Source organism: Thermobia domestica, chromosome 3, assembly GCF_964235325.1.
Source record: "Thermobia domestica chromosome 3, izTheDome1.hap1.1, whole genome shotgun sequence".
NCBI classification, from domain to species: Eukaryota; Metazoa; Arthropoda; class Insecta; order Zygentoma; family Lepismatidae; genus Thermobia; species Thermobia domestica.
Genome location: NC_137456.1, coordinates 345108279 through 345130304, shown reverse-complemented (window position 1 = coordinate 345130304; position 22026 = coordinate 345108279). Strand labels below are relative to the sequence as shown.

The 22026-nt window shown below is 36.2% G+C and overlaps 1 protein-coding gene and 3 non-coding genes across 15 annotated transcripts in view; 3 read left to right on the top strand and 1 right to left on the bottom strand.

Annotated features, from left to right (window-relative positions):
• sick (sickie) overlaps positions 1-22026 on the top strand; it is a 1461343-nt gene that overhangs the window by 835760 nt on the left and 603557 nt on the right. The window lies entirely within an intron of this gene.
• Positions 7912-7984, top strand: TRNAR-UCG (transfer RNA arginine (anticodon UCG)). Its single transcript has one exon. It is a non-coding gene; the product is annotated as a tRNA-Arg (tRNA).
• Positions 11413-11485, bottom strand: TRNAR-UCG (transfer RNA arginine (anticodon UCG)). Its single transcript has one exon. It is a non-coding gene; the product is annotated as a tRNA-Arg (tRNA).
• Positions 17700-17772, top strand: TRNAR-UCG (transfer RNA arginine (anticodon UCG)). The gene has a single exon. It is a non-coding gene; the product is annotated as a tRNA-Arg (tRNA).

Here is a 22026-nt window from a genome sequence, read left to right as displayed (position 1 = left end):
TTGTTTCTCTCGTTTTGTATATACAAGCTTACTGAGTAAAGCTTCCCAGGAATCTTATTTCTTCAGATGTTACAATGTCTCTTTAGCGCAATAACATAGTGACAAATAGGAATATTATTAACTGAAAGCGTTAGTTAGATCTAAAAAAAAAAATGAACAAAATAAAGAAAACAAGTGCTAATGATTGAAAGCGTTAGACAATCAAAATTGAACAAAATAAAGAAAACAAGTGCTAATCATTGAAAGCGTTAGACAATCAAAAAAAAAAATTAACAAAATAAAGAAAACAAGTGCTAATCACTGAAAGCGTTAGACAATCAAAAAATTGAACGAAATAAACAAAACAAGTGGTAATCATTGAAAGCGTTAGACAATCAAAAAAAAAAAAAATGAATAAAATAAAGAAAACAAGTGCTAATCATTGAAATTGTTGGACAATCAAAAGAATTAAGGAAACCGATCAAATTTATTTCAAGTTAAATTAAGTTAAACTTACATCCACGCGGCACCAGTTATATTGCTGTTCTAATGGTACGGAATACAGACGATAGAATTGATTTGTGCGTGTATTTCTTGGTGGTGTGAGACGTTGATTGTTGGATGTGTAAAACAGATGGTGAGTGTTGATAGAGAGGAAGTATTCATTCGTCGAAAGTAAGTATATGTTCTGTGTGCGTAGTTCTTGTTTTGAATGTAAATATTCAAGCTTCATGGATGGGAGCTAAAGTTTCAATTTGTCGACTGAGTAGCGTTCTTACATTTTCTTCCTTCTTTTTCTAATTTTATGACTTCCACACATACGCACAGACATTGTTGCTTTGAAAGTCGAGGAGGGACCGTGAGAGATAGACAGTACGTGTGTGTTACCTGTAGAGAGGAAAATGTATGTGGGCTTAGCGATGGATGCTTAAAACAATAGAAGCAGTCGCTGGGTGTTCTTCATTACAATTAACATCTCGAGTGGGTTGAAATGGGATGCGCTGTTGTTTGGGGAAAAACAGATCGTGCTCTTGTCATATGATATGGGCAGCAGATTTTATTGGCAGCCATTATTCAATGATGATGCCTCTCTTCATTACATGTCAAGTCTATTATAATGCTTAATTGAGGGATATTTTCCAAGTGTGCTCAAAGTAAGTAAAGTAGTTCCAATCTATAAGAAAGGTGATAAGAGTGATCCAAGTAGTTACCGACCAATTTCTCTAGTCCCTATTTTCTCAAAAATAATAGAGGCAGCTATGTATTCTCAGCTAAGTAATTTTTTTAATGAGTATAACTTAATATGTAAATCTCAATTTGGTTTTAGGGCAGGCCTATCAACAGTTAACGCCATTGACGTGTTGGTGAGAGAGGTTACACAAGCTTTTGAAAATAGGTTCTTTGCTCATGCTACATTTTGTGACCTGAGCAAAGCTTTTGACTGCGTAGACCACAGTCTACTCTTGAATAAATTAACTAGTCACGGTATAAATGGCACTGGACTGACCTTAATTCAAACATATTTGGAAGATCGAAAGCAAGTTGTCTTTACAAACGGTATACAGTCTCAAGTGAAAAGTCTAAAGTGTGGCGTTCCTCAAGGGTCGGTGCTTGGTCCACTGTTGTTTACCATAATGATCAATGATCTACCAAGTTGTGTACAAGCCCAATCGATATTGTATGCTGATGACTCCACTTTTGTGAACATAAACCACGATGTAAATAACCTTGTACATTTGGCAAATAGCGTTTTAACTGAAGCAAGTAAGTGGTTTGAAGCTAATTGTTTTCATCTCAATAGAAGTAAAACACAACACATGTTATTCGGCTTGAGAGAAGTTCCAAATATTGACATCACAAATAGTGTAAAATTTCTGGGTATTTATGTCGATAGTAGGTTATCATGGGAACCACATATTCAGTATATAGCTAGTAAATTATCTAGAGTTGTCTACCTTCTGAAAAGACTGAAACATTATTGTCGGACGGTTACGTAAGAACTGCATATTTTGCATTCTTTCAAAGTATTGTCTCATACGGTATACTTTTTTGGGGAAATGCTTCACGTATCAATGATATCCTATTAATACAGAAAAAAGTAAATAGAATTATGACAAATTCACATGAAACAGCGCATTGTAAACCTTTATTTAAAAATTTGAGAATATTAACTGTGATAAATTTGTATATATATATATACAGCTATTTTGTTTGTGAAAAACAGACTACCTGAATTACAGTGCAGATACAACTTGCATTCGTACAATACAAGGTACAATAAACTCATAGATGTACCATATAAGAGACTCAATAAGTTGAAGAACAACTATGATGTACTTAGGCATAAAATTGTATAATGGGTTGCCAAGTGAATTATCTTCAAGTCCCATGAATGTGTTTAAGCATAAATTATACAATTGGCTAAGAGAAAGGCCGTTTTATTCATTAGATGAATACTTTACGCAAATTAAATGTGAAAGTTAACATATTGTAATTTTGATGTATATTTTGACGTTGTCTATTGCCATAATTGGTTCAAGGACAATAAAATTATTATTATTATTATTATTATTATTATTATTATTATTATTATTATTATTATTATTATTATTATTATATTTAACTTCTACCTGATAACTAAACATCGAACACAATCAACCATTAAAGAATCTTATAAATAGGGCTGCAACTCGAAGGGAAAAGCGCTCCGTCCTGACTATGTGGTTAGCAAACGTACCTTCGGCTCGAGAGACCAAAGAAGTTATTTCAGTTTAACAGGCCCCTTCACGGCGAAATTAAAATACCGCTAATTTTACGGTAATTATGTGATATCTCCAAATAGATAAAAGATAATCGAAAAGTGGAACAAGAGCGCCCTACACAATATTATTTTACATGAGAAACCGTTATCACGACTCACTTATCTGCTTTCGATTTCGAGCCATTTAGAATATCTGGATTTATTTTCGCATTTCTAAATGGCTGCAAACGGAAAGCTACTAGGTGACTCGTGATAACATTATCTCATGCGAAAATAATATTGCCTAGCGCGCTCTTGTTCCACATTTCGATTATATTTTATATATTTCAAGATATCACATAATTACTGTCTGTAAAATTAGCGGATTTTAGTTTCCCAGTGTAATGTCCCACGATTATATCCTTAGAAGACGATAATTAAGGGAAATTTATGATGATGAAAGAGTTGGTGGAATGAGAAAACGGGAGGAAACGGGACTACCCCAAGAAAACCGACGAACACGATATGTATGAATTAAAAAGAGAAAGTGAAGGTGATTGGACCATTGTCCCAGGTATGCGACAAAAGTTAAAGTTGGAGGAAGAAGAGAAAGGGAGCCAAAGATGAACAATATTAAAAAGATTAATTGCTAGGGTTAAGGATGAGACCCGGTCTTCTCTCGACCCGTCATGGAAATGGTCTTGTCTTGAAAAGTGTACATATCTTGTTTCTATTGGGAGAGCTGTTTCGTCACACAAATCGTTTCTTCTGTTTTTGTGGGCAATCGTTCTACGTGAAGGCAAAGAGATTAGCTGTAGACCGTGATGCATGGAAACTTTTCACTTTGCGGCAAGATACCTACCACTAATGGCAGAATACCTTTGATAGTGATGACTATAATTAAAGACCGAACATAAAGTGATTTGGAAAACAGTGTCCCCAAATAGAATTGACAAAGATGCACTGAGAAAAAATAAAGTTCCCCAGACAGCGGTATATTGTACAAATATACGGAATAATCTTGCTTACTACAGAAATCAGTATGGAGCATACGTTATCCGTATGCTATATAAGCACTGTCCTTAGATGTTTCATCATGCCATTGCAGGATGTCTGATATCTAACAGTCTATATATTACCTGCATATATATATATGTGTGTGTGTGTGTGTGTGTGTGTGTGTTACCTTCGTCAGCTATATGTTATATACGTTCTTTGTATGTGAGATCCTGGCCGCCAGCATTGTTTCGTACCGAAAGTACGTACAAATGGAACACTTATACAAAATGTATTATAAAACATGCGTTTTCAGTTATACGTTTGCTGTATGTTAAGCCCCAAAACTACAGGATTTACAAATGTAATATACGATTTTACGTACGCCACATACATTTTTTCTCAGTGTGACGCATTCCCTTCCCTAAAACTAATGCGAACGAGCTTAAGATTTAAAGAAAAATGCTCTTGATTCATATTGAAAAGACGATAAAAAAAAAAAGGAGAGATTTTGCGTAACACGAACATAGAAGTATGGCAACACTGGAATCTTTGTTGTGTTCTTCCCCCCAATGTCAGCTGCCATAGCTTATTGTATGCACTCAGATCTAGATTCAGCAATAGAGGGGGAGGGAAGGGAAACCCAGACCGAATCCAAAAATCCAGACCATAGACTGCGTATAAGAGGTTCAGCTATTGAGTGAACGTGGCTTCTTCAACCTCTCTTTATTCACTTCATAAGCTTTGGTTCCACAGGGTTTTATGCTGTCTCCTCTCAAGTGGAATGTTTGGCGCAAGAAATAACGATGGTAAATGTTTATATCAAACAACATGTTTAAAGCATCACGTTTTACATAGGATTGAATTATTTAAAATTTACTACCTGCAGTATTGTATTTTGGTAGTGGTCCAAGATAGAAAACATCTACCAGTTATTCCTATAACATTGTTATTAGATGATATTCTGGGCAGGGGTAAAGTGGATCTGAAAGGGTAGCGACATGACGTCATGCCGTCCCCCTGCTTATCTTTGCCCGTTGTAATGTTTTAGGAACTGGGGGATGCCGTACATATTTTTGGAGGTGAGGGAACGGCGTCCCACGGCGTTCCCCCGTAGTTTTACCGCCTGATTCTGGGTGCATAAGAAACAAATGGAAACAAAAACTAGGAGGAAAGAAATGACACAAAATGTGATTGGAATTTATGTCGCTTCTCTTCAATATTATTTAATGGCTATCTACAAGGTTCGTCTAATAAGTTACCCACCTAGTCAGTAAGAATGCAGATAGGCTCACCTGGTTATCAGTGTTTTTCGATGTAGTCCCTGTAGAGGTCTATGCACCGTCGCCACTTTGTGGGCAGTGGATAGATCCCAGAGAAAAGAAAATAGTCTTTGTCATTGCCAAACCACTGGGAAACAGCCTGTTTGACCTCGTGGTCCGACGAAAAACGGTATCCCCGGAGGTATTTCTTCAGGTCTCGGAAGAGGAAATAGCCACTAGGGGCCATATCCGGACTGTAGGGAGGGAGAGTCAATACTTGGAAACCACAGTCAGCAATGGCAGCCTGAACTTTCTGGGCCGTCACACAAACATTCGCTAAGCGGTGCAACACAATCACTCTGTTCACGGCCACGGCGTTGCTCCGAATGACCTCCTGACCTCAAATTGCGCTACGGGGTTCCCCACGGTGGCCTTGGCGTGCGAGTCAGGCATCATTATCCTCCACGCTCCTCGTAGAAGAGAAGCGATTGTGAAGAAGAGTCTCCATAGGATTGTGAAATTTTCGAAAATTTTGAATCACCGGAATTCACGGTATTTTTCTGTTTTCCCGGAAAGATGGGAAAATTAAAAAGAAAAAGTTTCATTTGTATATAAAATTTCTCTCAATATAGGGTACAGTGGGGACAATTGGAACAATTTTCCGTTCAGATATTTTTAAACCTACAATTTTGCTTCAATTGAAAAGCCAAAGGTGTTATACTAAAGATTAATCCTTTAACTTTGACACTGAAGGTCAACTGTGACACCTATTGGGGTCAACTGGGACAAAGTAATATATGTGTAAATAATGGAGAGTTTACATTAAATGAACAACATTACACGGCAAACCAGTATCAGTTTTAAATATATGACTATATAAACAAGAAACATCATACTTAGGACCTATTTTTAATTGCTACTCTTAGTGATCAAAATTGCACAAGTAATCTTTGGACCTATCGGCAAAAAATATGAGAAAAATGTTGAGAACGCTTCTAACTTTTATTGTTATTAGTTCTAATTTGAAACCTGTGAACATAAAGTATCCAATAAGTACGAGGTACGTTGATTAAACTAGTCACAAGACGATGAACATAAAATATGGTAATGTGAAGTAGATTATTAATGGAAAACAATGCCTGTAATACAGTCCTTACGATTAACTGCCATTAGGTTTACAAAAACAGAATATATTAAGCTATTTACACTATTAGAAGCATTACATACAAAAAAATATCAAGTGGGAACAACTGGAACACTTCCAGTTGTCCTCACGCGAAATGTCCCAGTTGACCAGACACGGACATTTTTTTACATTCCATCTCATTACTCAAACACGCTTAACCTAGCTCATGAAATCAGCTTTCTGTGTTGCAGCCAAGGATCTTGTAAAATAGAGGATCTGCCCTTAAAACAAAATCTTGAAGCCATACGTCATAGTTTTGCCACCCTTACTCTGCCCACTCCGCCCAATAGTATCGCAATATTTTGAGCCAACAATCATGGCGGAAACGAAAGTAGCCAACCAGACGATGGCGAAAATGAGAATAGCCAATCAGACGTGCCGGTGCTCGGTTGTTTTTTGGCTTCATTCATTTAATAGGATGAAGATACATGTGGACAGATCCTCTATTTTGTAAGATCCTTAGTTGCAACCCTAAAAACACATGTTAAATATAGGTATTGATCTTAAGAATACATATGTGTTCAAAGGGGGAAATTTCATTCATAATACAATACAAGGAATTTACTTTTATCTGTCAAAAAAGTTCTTCTTGCTTTCCTGTTTTTCGTGCTTGTTAGATGGTACGACTCTTCTCGTTACTCCCACCAAATAGTACCAGCAATAAATGTCTCAGTTGACCTGCCGTCCCAGTTGTCCCCACTCTACCCTACATTTCCTTTAACTAACTTTAAACTTTAATACTTCCTGCTTATAGAACGACAACTATGGTGGATGCAATACTCCTAAGCAATAATAATGGACTTAAATGAAGAAAGAAGCTCTTGGTTGAACTTCCAAATCCACCAAAGTTTCAGAGTGTCAAGTCGAGACGTTTCGAAATTGAATTGAAACTACGAACATTGGCAGTTTACTGTAACGTGAAAGTTGGGCTTCAAGAGCAAGGCTTAAAACAGGCTGCAACTCACTCGAATTTTGTCCTCCTTCAAAAGTACAGAACCGGCCTTTTACCTGGTTTACGCTTTAATTAGTTTAATTATAGTTTATATATATATATATATATATATATATATATATATATATATATATATATATATATATATTCTTATATTTAATGTTCGATTTGTGCATTTAATAAAAATCACACTTTTAACCAAGGATGTTATAAAATAGAGGATCTGCCCATATGTATCCTCATCCTATTAAATCAATCAAGTCAAAAAACAACCGAGCATCGGCACGTCTGATTGGCTACTCTAGTTTCCGCCATGATTGCTGGCTCAAAACATTGCGATCCTTTTGGGCAGAGTGGGCAGAATAGGGGTAGGGAAACTGTGACGTATGGCTTCAAGATTTTGTTGTAAGGGCAGATCCTCTATTTTATAAGATCCTTGCATTTAACAGTATTTTTTTTTCTTCTTCTCTCTAAATTAATATTAGCAGAAACATAAGACAGCACTATTTTAGGAGATGTCATGTCTTACAAAATTCAAAGTAATAGTTCAAAACAATAAGAAAACTGCTTCAGAACACGAGGATATGAAATATTTTAAAATATAACCTGAAGCAAAATGCAGCACAATTAAAATTACATAATATTAAAATGTTGTAACGAGCCGTTTAGAAACGGTCCGCTACAACTATTACAGAACAAAAAGTTGTATGAATATGTCACTATATGCTAATGGAGATAGATTTTGAGTTCTAATTCCTGTAAGATTACATGACCTAACAGAGGTGAAGTTTTCATAGACCGTGTGGCCTAATGGATAAGGCGTCGGACTTCGGATCCGAAGATTGCAGGTTCGAGTCCTGTCACGGTCGTAGAGAGAACTTTATTTTATTTCTTAGCTCAAAGAAACATATAGAGTTTATGGGAACTATAGTGCGTCCAGTAAGAGAACGTCTCTGACAGCTAGCAGTGACATTGCCACTACTCGTGTGTCAAGGTTTTTTTTCGGTGCAACTGTAGTGGCAATTATATTAATGGCATAAGACAGAGTGATCGTGGTTGGTAACACTGGTATCAAAGTAGGGGCTGCAATGTCCCACCGCATGTGATAAAAAAACGTCAGAGACCATCTCTTGTTGGCCGTGCTATAGCGTTGAACTAAAGATCAAAGGAATAAAAGCGATTTCAACAACTTGTTGGACCACTTCTTTCATAGATTTTTGCAATATGAGTTGATGGTGTTTTAATTATCCTTATAATTCCTATCTGCCTATGGAAGAGTTTTAATTTTCTTTTTTAATGTACTGTACATCGCCTAGGTAAAAGTAAAATATTAGATTCTATCAATATATTTAAGTAACTATGAAACAACCCGACATGAACCAACTCAGAAGCCCCCGACGTGCAAACCTGTAGAACACAGCCTGTGTTGTCGAGTCAACTTGCGCATCGAATTTCATTCAGATCCGGACCGAGAAATATAGAACCACATACAAGACAAGACGAACCTGTCGCAACCAACCTTAGCCGCAAATATAGCAATTTTTGTTCCCTTGGCCATAGGCTATTTGCCCAAAATAAATTTCGTTCACATTCAACCGACACATCAATGTTCTACCGGAACTCAGTTCCTGTGAACATTCGTTTCCGAACAAGATTTAGACTTTTTTTATTATTACATATTATTATACATTTTGGGTTTATGTATCAAATCGCTATTAATACGCGATATTAAAATAAATGTGAAACTTGCGGTCTTCAGTGACTGTGTTCCGGCAAATCGGTGTGGTAAGCTTCCAGTGAGGGAATTTCTGAGGGAATACATTTTCAGGCTGAGATGGTTGATGCCATGCTATGGCGCGTTGAGTTTTATGGTTTCTCTACGAACCAACTAATTCTTTCCATCCTGCAACTCAGGTGTTATATATAATAAGCTTAAAAGCGTTGAAAACAAGCTTTCTCCTGTTACAAGTTTTTATTTAGTATTGTGGTATTTAAAAATAATGAGCAATGTTTTCCAGCTTTCTTTGATTTTCTTTACCACCATTTTTAAGGAAAAGTAAGTTACTGTGTAAAATAATAAAAACTGATCGTTTAAGAGAAAATACAGATATTTTTGCGTCCCGACTTCAGTTTTAAAAAGTCAGGATTATGAGCAACGTTAAAGGACTGACCCGGCTAAATCGGGACGTCTGGAGCCTGAAAACATTCTTAAACTTCCAGATTTTTTTCTTGTACCTTTGTGTGTGTAATGATTTTGGATCCGAAATTTGCAAATCGCATAAAAGAAAAAAATAAACGTTTGTGGCGTACGTAAAAACGTAGGTTACATGTGTAAATCCTGTAGTTTTTGGACTTGACGTATAGGAAACGTATAACTGAAAAACTATATTTTATACGTACTTTCTGCATAAGTGTTCTGAGTAGACCTATTTTCCACACGAACGAAAGAACTGTATATAGGCAGTCAGGATTTATAGACGTATGTAACACACACACACACACATATATATATATATATATATATATATATATATATATATATATATATATATATATATATATGTGTGTGTGTGTGTGTGTGTGTGTGTAATATATACAAGACTGTTAGATGTCAAATATCGTGAAACGTCATAATGTAACATCTAAACGGGAAAAATAGTAGCATATGAGAGTAGTATACTTCGTACTGATTTCTGTAGTAAATATGAGGATTCCGTATATTTGTACAATATACCACTGTGCGGATAACGTATTTTTCTCAGTGCACTTTTCATAAAGTTTTACTTTTCCAAATAGATTGTTCTCGTGTAACTAATGTAGACGGGAAATTTTAAACACTTGATGATGGGGAAATACTTTTCCTTTCGACTGTAATAATGAAAAAAAACTTCCCACTGCATGATAATCCATGATAAGCTTAAAATAAGTTGCATAAACTGCTTTTTGCACAATATGAATCAAAATAGAGAGACTGTCTGTTAATAATGTGTGATTGCCGAGTGCGCAAACACAATAGAACAATCAAAGAGTCTTACGAAACAACTTTTTCTGCAGATGTTTAATTTTCACGGTTTTCTCCACCAAATTTCGCCGTCGGTTTGGAAGAAAAGCCTCTGGGAGATTAGGCCGAGGGGTGATACGGAACCAGGGAATGGCGAATGGGGTAGATTTATTGAGTTGTGAAGATCTGTGAGCTTACGGAATGGGATTAATTCTCGATCCAAAGAACCAAAAGAAGTTCTTCGCCATATTGTGTGTCTGTTTGGGCGAAGTCTTTTCTTCTTGCAATTGCTATCGTATTTTACACGATTTGTCTCTTTTCTCAGACAAAAGAACATTCTTTTCTAGTTGCAGTTAATTCTTGTGTTTGTGGTTTCTTTATAGATTAGTTGTCAGTGTTGCGATTTATGTAACGTCTTTCAGAATCTTGAAATAGTCGGAATCAAAACTGCATACCTACCCCATTTATGTTCTTTTTTCAAACAACTTGCTGGCTGTTACAAATTCATTGATTAGAAGTTGAACGTTCTTTTTGGTACTTAGACTATAAGGTGTATAGTTACACCATATGCTCCCACGGAAATCGAATCTGGATCTTCTTTGCCAAGGCACGTGTCATGCCCATATACCCAAGATGATGCTCGATTGGGTAAAACTTCTTTAGTAGAAACATTTTTCGCTTCCGGTGTAAACATGCGGGTGCTTATAGTTTCACTCCAGGTGTATACAGTGTGTGTAAGTGGTAGACCCCTACTTTATTTCTTTGTAAGTACTGGCCGATTCTGAACGAAATTTAATGGGCAAGTAGCCCTTAGCCAAGGGAATAAACTCGGCTTGGTTTACCTCGTATGTACTACTTTATTGCTTTGTAATTATTGGCCGTATCTAAACAAAATTCGGTGGGCAAGTAGCCCATCGCCTAGGAACTACAGATCGCTACATTTGGTGGCTGGGCTTGACTATAGATAGGATCGAGTTGACAACACAGGTTTGCACATCGGGAACTTCTGAGTTTACTTTACGTCGGACCTTCATAGGTGCTTTAAAGATAATGATAGAATCCAACATTTTACATTTATCTAGACGATGTACAGTATATTTAAAAACTTTTTTTACATAGGCAGATAGGAATTATAAGGATAATTAAAGCACCATCAACTCATATTGCAAAAATCTATAAAAGGAGTGCTGCAAGATCGTTGAAATCGCTTTCATTTCTTTGATCTTTAATTCAACGCTAGTTCAACATAAACTCGATATGTTTCTTTGAGCTAAGAAATAAAATAAAGTTCCCCTACGATCATGACAGGACTCGAACCTGCAATCTTCGGATCCGAAGTCCGACGCCTTATCCATTAGGCCACACGGTCAGTGAAAAGTTCAGCTCTGTTAGTTCATGTAGTCTTACAGGAATTAGAACTTAAAATCTGTCTCCATTAGCAAATAGTGACATGTGTACTGCTTTTTGTCCTGTAACAGTTGTAGTGGACCGTTTCTAAACGGCTCGTTATAATATTTTAATATTACCTTCTTTTAATTGTGTTGCATTTTGCTTCAGGCTATATTTTATTTCATATTCCCAAGTTCTGAAGTAGTTTTCTTATTGTTTTGAGCTATTACTTTAGACTTATAAGACATGACATTTAAAATAATGCTTCCTACTATGTTTGACTGTTAATATTAACTTAGAAGAAAAAAGTTCTTCTGTTAAAAGTGTGATTTTTACTAAATGCAGAAATTGAACATTTAATAAACCAAGAAATAAAATATATACCGTCAAATGGGGTGAATAGAAACACATTTTTGGCTATATGAGTATATAAGTTTGATGACGTTAAAGATTTCGCGAATCGGATAATTCAAAAAAAAAAAAAAAAACGGTCTTAATATGCTAATGAAGTTAAGTAAACGTCATATTAATTTATCAACTCCACTTTTCTTCACCTTGATTTTTCTTAATGTTTCTATTCACCCCATGGGTAGGGGTGAATAGAAACAATGACTTTATTTTCATTGTTGTTTCTTTTATACTATTGGAAAGGTAAAAAAGAAACAGCGTATTTGTTGAAACGAACTATTTATTTGATATCTGCAAGATATAAGTTCAATAAGACCAATATTATCTAAGTTACAAACTAATAAAACAATGTACAAAGTAGGTACAAACGAGCATACAGTTTTGATATTTGAAAAAAAGACTTAACCACTGAAATCACTTGGGAAACTTATCATATTCTTAAAGCGTGCTGACGAACTCCTAATAGGATCCGACAGTTTCATCACAATATCCTCATGTAGTAAGAACGATTAGTCAGAAGTTTCTGAAAATTTCATTGTTTTTGGTGCTCTTATAAAACACTCCCATACATCCACCATGTTCACATTTTCGCACTTGGGTAGTGAATAGCCTCACCGAGTATTTTAGCTTCTCATAAACCTTTTCCATAGCAAAATCACCAGTTTTAGAAAACCATCATCTAGTTATTGATCGTCTGGAATGTTGTCTTCTGGAGTGTTGTCTTTCTCCTCTTCCGACAATACAGGGTTAAACTTAAATCTTGTCACTGTCGTAAAGAGAATAATACTCGGAGCTCTCTGATGACGAGTGTTCTACATGCATCAACTTTCTTGTTCGTGAGAGATCCGCTCCGTTGCTGTCGGAGTAAGAGAGCCCAGGTTGAGTTTCGTTGTGATTTGATGAAAGTGTATCATTTTCAGAAAACAAACTAAAATTCTTACCACAAACAACATCTATTCGTACTCTCTTCTTCCGTTGTTTAATTTTTTAAAATTTTCTTGCATGCTCTTGAGAAGACCCATAAGGTAACGGTCTACAGTCTGAGATGTATCTTGCTGTTCTGTTTCTTCTCATTCAGTCTCTCTTGTTGGCAGCATCCTCAGTACTTGGTCTCGAGAAAGGGGGAAAATTCCACACTTTTCAAATCCAGCTCTTATATTTACCTCCTTCAGTTTGTCACTTTTTTTTTTTTTTTTTTTTTTTTAAGAAGACTTGGAAATTTGTTCTTAGAGATGGTTGATTCATTCCTATCAGGTCCTTTTTTCCGCTCCTCAAGAATTTTGCACTCCTCAAGAAGTGTTTCTATTCACACCATTAATTAAAAATCTTAACAATAATCCAGTAAAGTTAAATTTTGATTACAAATAATTTACAAAAAGAAAACTTTTACTATGAACCTCATTAAATAAAACAACAAACTACAAAATAGGCATATGTTCAAATGCAACATATATGTAAATGTCATACTTACCAAGAAAGTTTGCGGAGCGCCAAAATACCGTGTAGGATTTCAGTAACATATTAACGCTGCTGCCGTCTACCTCAGTGTTCGCAACTCACTAAAACATTTTGTCTCTGCTGTGAACATTTTAGCCATTTAAGATTATGTTAAGAAATTTCAGTTTTGTTGATTAATTTATCGTCCAGATATATCCAAAACTAATCTGGGAGTTTTTGTTTCTATTCAACCTCATGTTTCTATTCACCCCATTTACGGTACCAGCAATTAAAGCGTAAAACCGGTAAAAAGATCGGTCTACACGTTTGAGGAAGCAGAAAGCTTTACTACCAATTCAAGACTATAATGTTATTGTAGGGCTATAGATAATGAAAATTACGTGCTTTTCAATAGCTATTTTCGTCCTCTAGAACCAATTTCGTACTGGTTTACTTTTGGCGTACAACTAGAAAGAATTGTTGAAAAATAATTCTTTCACTAATCTCCTTCTTATTATCCACTAAAAGTTTTCCGCTGGGCGACATGAAAATACCTATTTAGCAAAGATAAAATTCAAGGGGGGCACCAGAGATAATTGTTGAAAATTTACAATTATTTTACGATTTGCGTCAAGGATCACATTCCATCAAGATATAAAATTACTGTATAATTGAAAAATGGGTTAAGTTCCAAAGTTGGTCATACGTTCCTAGCAAAATTTTGAAAATATACCGGGGGAAAATGAATAATTTGCTTTTTTATGTGCTTGATAATGTATAAGAATGGCGAAAGTTGTGTTTATTTTCTTACATAAGCGGTTCTAAACATGGAACTATTTAGCAAGCGGAGGGAACTACTTGGCGTAAGGTTACTTCATGGTATGATTATGGCAATGTAACGAGCATTTGTTTTGTAAACATGGCTGATGATAATCACTAAAATCTATTAAAAGTAAGTAAAAGTTATGGCTCAATAAATTTAAAAAATGCGGTAAGCAAATGACTCAAAAAAAAAACGTGAAGAAAGTTATACTTTTCAATGTAACAGTAACATAACCAGTAGCGTAACTAAAGGCTTGGGGGCCCTCCCGCAGACAGTCTTTCTCTACGTCTCACTTCCCGATTTGGAGCCCCGTGATGGCAATGCGGGGTCTGCGTGGCCCTTATTTACGCCCCTGAACATAACCAACATGGCGGCAAGATTCTAGAACACAAGTTCCTCTTCCCATTTAGCTGTAATAAAGACAGTAAACAACGTGCCCTGCGGGGCTCTAACCCGCCTCCACTCACTAACGCTCGCTCAATACTATGTGAATTAAATATTAAACTTTGGTACACAAAGAAACCAATTATTACACTTTTAGCCAAATCTAGGCGGACGACCAACTTCGGAATAAATGCCGAAAAAATCATTGATCTCTGTTAGATAAGAGATACGGTATATGAATCCACTCAGTTATTAGGGCCCAAACATAGTACCTCCTATAAAGATAAGCCTAGAAATATGCCTCGGGCACCTTTAAGTGAGCTCATGAGGCGTCTTACATGCAGAACATTATTGGTGAATTAACGGTGAATAAACGGTGAATAAAGCGTTAAAGGTAGAAAAAGTGTGCAGATGGATAAAACCCAGCAAAGCGAGAAAACCTACCTATGTGTTTTATAGATTCTAACGAGTAGTAAAACGTGGGAACGAATAACGAAGGAAACACACCCAATTGTTCGCCATAAAGTGGATTCAGTAAGGAACAAAGGAAGTTTTCGTCCTGAACCCTGATGCAGGATAGATCAGAGGTGCAGTGGTAAAGCACACAGTGTGGTAAAGGTAAATCCTATTGCAGTTAGCGAAAGAGGGCCAGCACAGTTTATGCGAAATGAACTCGGAACCTCACGATTGAGAAGCAAGAAGCTAACCATTAGTCTAAAACCCTCGATTCTTTTAAATGGTTTAGAATTCTTGACTTTCTGCCCTCCCTGTTGGTGTAGTGGCTGGCGCCATTTCTGTAAGTTCACTCTTGTGCTAAAAGGGACATTAAATTCCTACTAGCAAGCAACCAACCTTGATTTTCTGCAGCGTATTGGTTGTCCTAACGCCAAGAAATAGAAACCTGTGTGTATGATACCCAAAAAGCTTCCTTTGTTAACCATAACCATTGAAATAGCTGTGTTGAAATGTGAAATATAAACTTTATATTGAAAAAGACAGAACCTACGAATGATTCCCCGAAGTTTTTCACACCAGAAAAAAAAATATTGCATGAGATTAGAATGTGTAGACTTGAGTAGGGAGGAGCGGAGCTATCCCTCCCCCAGTGGCCTGTGTTGGAAACGTGTGATATTTCAAGGTAAAGCAGCCGCCGTTTAATTTGAAGACGTAACTTAAACATGCCACCCACGAAGAGGGAACATTGATCCAAAGTCTGTGGCCAATTTGTGTGAAAACGTCGAGCAGCAGACAAAAGGTGCTTGAAGCGTATCTCATGGACAAATTACACTCTTCAAATAAACAGGGATCAAACTTCTTCTACAAGTGACATCTTTAAATAAACTAATACAATAGGATCATAAATGTTGCACGAAGTACGTTACAACATCCACTTTCTGAGTATAATAAATAATGTTCTCTATGCAAAACGAATTTTAAGTTGTTTTTTTTTTTAAATTAACTTGTAAAACCTCTCTTCATCAGTAAATGCCAAAATTTACATGAAAGGAAAACAGTTCAATATTGCAAATATTAACCAATAAATCTATTTCCTGCCCACGGCTTTTATTTTTGTATATTTGTTTTCTCCACCTTTTCTGCATTTCTTTAATAGAATATTCAAATAGAAATTCAAATAAACTCAAAATAATTGACCACCTTGACTTCGAAATGACTGCCAACCCTGAAATTTTAAACTTTTTATCAATGAACTTTAAAATGTTCATTACTGAATTCTCTATGCCTTTTGTATGTGTGTTTATGTGTTATTTGCGATTTTCTTTTTCTTTTTTTTTTTTTCAATTTTGTGCCCTCCATTCGATAGAGCATCAAAAACTATCTGAAAGAAGTAATGGAATTTTTCGCTTCACTCTTACCGTCTTTGCGTTGAATTGATTTTGAGTTTACCTTCCCTTTCAGCACCGAGGTTATATGAGACGGGACCTACTGATTAACATGGAATCCGAGCCACGTGAGCTCCCGCCAGGAATCAAATCCGGGTCTCCCATGCCAAAGGCGCGTACACTAACCGCTTAGCCACGACGGGGCTCCCAGATAAATTTCGCCTCACCACAATACTGAACCAGTGTTCCCTCTCCAAGTAGAACCGAGCCTTTAATTTTAATTTGATACACTCATGTTCAAAATGATTGTCGCATATCTATAACTGTCTTATTGTCTGAATATAATTTGATAGTGATTTTGCAGGGTACTTTTAATACTGTTACTATGTCTATAATTGGGAAATGTATATTTTGTGGTAAATATCATAGGTAAAGAATTACAAATACGAAAATTAGAGTGAGTAAAACAAAATGTTGCTAAATGGACAAGAAAGTTTTATTTTCGTTTTATTGTTCTTATTTACTGCTCTTTTGACATGAAGTTTGTCACATACATGTCTTTGCCGATTATACATACACTAACGTTATAAGAAATACCGGGCGAATTCGTTATCATATTATATTCCTACAACAACTTATAGACATGCGAAATAATTTTGGACATGAGTGTACAATTAACACTTTTCCGAATATTAAATTAAATTTAGAAAAAAAAAACAATCTCTTATCTCGATTTATGACTTAAATTCTAAAGATTTATAAATATCGCCTGTTGTGAGGTTAATATTTTATGATCAGCTAGAGATCTGAATTGTAGACATATAGTATAACGTGGGATCCGAACCACATGTAGTTCCACCGAGAATCAAATCCGGGTCTCCTGCGCCGAAGGTGCATACCAGAGGCACGAAAGCACTTACTTGTGGTATATTCATGTTTCGTAATCGCAAGGATTCAAATTTGTGGTATATGAACCGCTCGAACCCTCGGTCGCTAGCCTCTAATTGGGTATTTCACAAGTTAATTTGTAAATATTTTAAATTGTCTGTGCATATGGAATATTGTTTATCATATTTAGTAAGTGGATGTTGTAGCAGATCTCTTTTATACTACATTTATAATTCTCGTTTACTTGTTTGTTTTTTATCTATAAATTATTATAATTCTGGAAAATTTGTTTAGTCGGAAGACCCGAACTCGCGCTCAACCTAACTCAAAGTGAATTCTTGAGTGTGTTTCAGTGAGCACAATTTCTATTGGATTTCTTGAAGTTTACCTAACATGTGCTGCATAAAGGGTCAGACCGTGTGGCCTAATGGATAAGGCGTCGGACTTCGGATCCGAAGATTGCAGGTTCGAGTCCTGTCACGGTCGAGGTTAGTTTTTATAAGTAATTCTTTAATGATTTAATTTCACATGTGACAATAAGTCACACACACACAGGAAAAGAACTGTTACGATATTTGTATTTGTTTTTTTTATTTTTAAGTAAATAAGTAAGTGAGAGTGTGAGAGAGTGAGTGGGTGTGTACCTATCTTTGATACGCCTGGTTCCGGGTTCAGTTCTTAGTAGAGACAAAGAAAGAGTTTTTGGTGTTAAACTCAGAATTTCAAGAAAATTTACAATCTAGTTGAACTCAGTTTCCAAAAGGTCGTGATAAGTTTCGATATCCTGACTGCACATCACCTGAGCAACTAGTTATGAGTCAGGCTCAGGATGTTCACAGAATATAAATCCATTATTCCGCATATTAAGCAAATGTTCTATTGCACTTTGGAATGTATTTATCTCAAAGTTTCTCAAACTTTTTTTCAAGTGAGAACACTTTTATTCGTCAGGAGGATGTTCTATGCACTATTTTGTTGTCCTCTTTGAAAGCAAATTTACCATGTTTAATGTTTTGAGCTTTAGGAAGATAGGCAGGCAGAATGATAGACAGAATTGGTCTGTACGACTTCCTATCTTGTAGAGCATAATTTGGAAGCCTAAAATTAATTTGTGAACGATTCTGGCTTAATTTTCAAAACATACATTGGACCAAGACATTTCGAGATTAATATTCGTGATCACTGAATTAGCCCAAAGCCTTCTATTGCATGACAGCAACTGATTTCTTCTCTCGTGATTCAACAGTGTATACAGGGACGAAGCATGTGAATCAAGTATTCGTGTGCTCAAGTGTTCCAGCTGAAATAATAAGCGTTTACTCGTGACAAATCAGAAATTACATAATTGTTACTCACAATCTCCCTCTGTGTTCATTCTTTGTTTTTATACAGAATCTCCCCAGGTGATGTGTCAATAGGACGTCACTTTTTATTTTAATTTTCAGATAAATTAGTTTTTGCCACTGGACAATGGCATTTTACTTTATTTCCACTTCTCTTCTCAGAGTGTTTCCCGAAGACAGGTTCTATTCCACTTATCCTAACTAACAACATAGAACATCCAAAATTTTGCTCACTCACCTTCTGCTGATTTACTACATGCTTAACTTCGGACGCTCATCCTACCTTTATCCTTAAACTCTGATTGACTCGAACCTTCAGCTCATCCTAAACCCCATCTTCAAATTGTCCTTTCCCTACACACATTCACCATCTCCTTCCTTGGTCCTAGCTAATCTTTTTAGTCTGACTCCAATTAAGCTTCATTCGCCACTAACTCTTTCTAATTCTGACTGCCGTTCGTCCTCTATTACAACTTACCATTTAACATCGATTACCCTTCGTCTTCAACTTCACTTACCTTTTAACTTCAGTTACTTTTCACCCACTTTTAATCTTTACCTTGTAACTTCGATTAACCTTCGGTCTCTACTAACCCTTGCTTCACAACTTCCATTAACTTTCATCCACAACCTACAACTAACACTTACCATGTAACGTTGATGGAACTTTACCCAGCACCAAACTTTACCCTGCAACTTCCAACCGGCCTTCATCCTCAACACTCCAACTCTAAGATTGTCATTTTCCTTTCCTTACGGTTCCAAATGATATGTTGAAAACTCAAAATTAAGATGCTAAAATATCACAATAGATTTGAAGTTAGGCGTATGCAAGAATTGAGTAATTATAGCTTCATTACCCATATATTCACTTTCACATGTCAATTAATATTCTTCCAATAGAAAGCACTTGGACTTCTTATAATGTCAAGAAGCCAGATCCTTGACAGAGTGAAAACGGTTTGTGTAAAACTGGAAATTACGAAGCTCTAGTAAAGGGATAGATGGAGAATTAGGATTAGGGATACCACGTATACAAGAACTGAGTAATTATGGCTTCATTACACAGATATTCACTTCCATATGTCAATTAATATTCCTCCGATAGAAGGCACTCTGACTTCTTATAATGTCAAAAATCTATCCTTGACATTGGAAAAACGGTATATGTAAAACTGGAACTTGGGTAGCTTGAGTGAAGTAATAAGTCAGATCGATGGCAAAGAATTTTTCTTTTCCAAGAAGTTAAAGAAATAAATAAATAAAAGAGAATTGACTGAGAAGTTAGCTAACTCCTGGATGCAGAGTTTGCTGAATGATTTAAACACGGACTGCCTCTGGAGAATCGTCACCGGTGGTCGCCATGTCCAACGGAAGAACATGTTTTGATGGGTTTGTAATTTATTTAAAGATTCAGGCTTCGAAGCGTTGCTCACGTTCTCTGGAGGTAGCTTCTCGATCGAAATAGCACTTCTTCTTCTTCTTCTTTCTTTTTTTACAAAAAAAGAAAGAAAAAGAAAAAAACAAAAAGAAAATAAAACAAAACAGAATAATATGCATTGTCATAATTAGAATAGAAGCATTTCTAACAGTATCCGTTAAAACGTTTAAAAACTAAAGAAAAAGAGAATGTTATATCTAATGATAAAAGACTACATAGAAGAATTACCTAACTTCATGGCTTATGGAACCCGGAGGGGAAATGCCGCGTTCATAGAAGCTTCTCCGTTGACTTCAACCCTTAGCCAACTGGATCCAGTTTGAATTTAGTATTCCTGTTTCTGTGAGATTCATATATTGTCTTCCCATCTGCGCCTGGCTCTTCCTATTGGTGATTTTCTGTTTAGACTTCCAATTAAAACTTTGAAAGCGTTCGTACTTTCTTCCATTCTGGCTACATGACCTGACCACCTGAGCCTCCTAGACTTGATGACCCCTAACAAGTTTGGTAAATGGCATAAATTATGCAGTTCATCGTTATGAACTTTCCTAGAAGAATTACTTTTCTGGATCGCCCTTGGTTTATGAGCCCCTCCTGAGTAGGTTAATGTGCGTTCGGTTTTCTTCAAAACCGGTTCTGTTTTTTTTTCTAAAATTTGTTCTATTTCTGACCAGAATAGTGTTTCGTTGTTCTCCGGAAACCGATTCCGTTTCCACAGAAATAGTTTTGTGTGTTTTCTAAATGTATTCACCGAAACCAGTTTCGGTGAAAACGGAACCGGTTTTAGAGAAAACCGAAACTGGTTTCGGTGAAAAATCGAAGCGGTTTTGGAGAAAACCGAAATGTCGGTTTTTCGGGTTTCGGTTTATCTAGAAACCGGTTTCCGGTTTTTATAAAAACCAGTTTTGCCCATTCCTAGTGCCCAACCTGCTTCGGGCTGTGATGCACTCAGACAAAAAGTCAAGTAGTCTTGGGTGACATTATCCCAGGCCAGCTCTCTGATATTTTCGAGATGTAAACTCATGAAATTAGTATTCTGTGAAGTCAAATGATCCTAAGTTCAATTTCTGGTTAAGCAAAAGATTTTTTATTATTGACACAAAATCGTAATTGACCTAGAAATACTTGTATTAAGATGCAGTGAAATCCGATATAGAATGATGCTGGGATTCCGTGACAGAACTAAACATTGTACCGCTGCCCGGTCACCGTTCTTAGTGGGGAGATTTAGTCCATGCACATGAACGAACACGAATGCTGAGAAGAACGCATATGTGTAATGAATGAATAACAGAAGGAACCTAAAGGCAAAAATGTTTATTAATCGAGATGTTGATGGTGTTGAAAGTAACGAATTCTTCCGGTTGGAATTCCTGCATACGTCTATTAGTAATGAAAGCAATCTTTAACTGAAGTTGATGTTGCTTATGGAACAGGTGTTGCAGCGAGTGTTTATGGGACTTCCCAACGAACTGCATCCTTTGCTAGACATCTGACTGTGAAAGGAGAGGGACGGAGGAATTCCTGTAAGCATTGGCTGTGACTGGAGATTAACTTCAGAAGAATGGTTTAATTTTTCAGACAGTTTTTCCACTGCAAGAGTAGCATTCTTGGCCCTGACACTGAAATCTGTAGCTGTTGACAAATGGATTGTCTAGAGACTGAAGAAGGACGTTCTTTGCTAATTGGCTGCACTTTTTTGTTCCTCTAATCGTTTCCACAACAGAAATAGAACCCGAAGTAAAAAAAAAAAAAAAAATACTTAAAGGGTTGTGCTGTCTTTCTTTCTCAACGTTCTTTTCCGAGACAGTCTTAGAGAGGAATTTTCCAAAATAGTTTCGCTTTCGGTCCTCTCTTGGCTTTTTAACTTGTAAAATATTGTTTTATCCCAGAATTCTTGTTAAGGTCATTTGTATTTGTGTGATGTAAATGTACATTGCACTAAATGTAATTCCA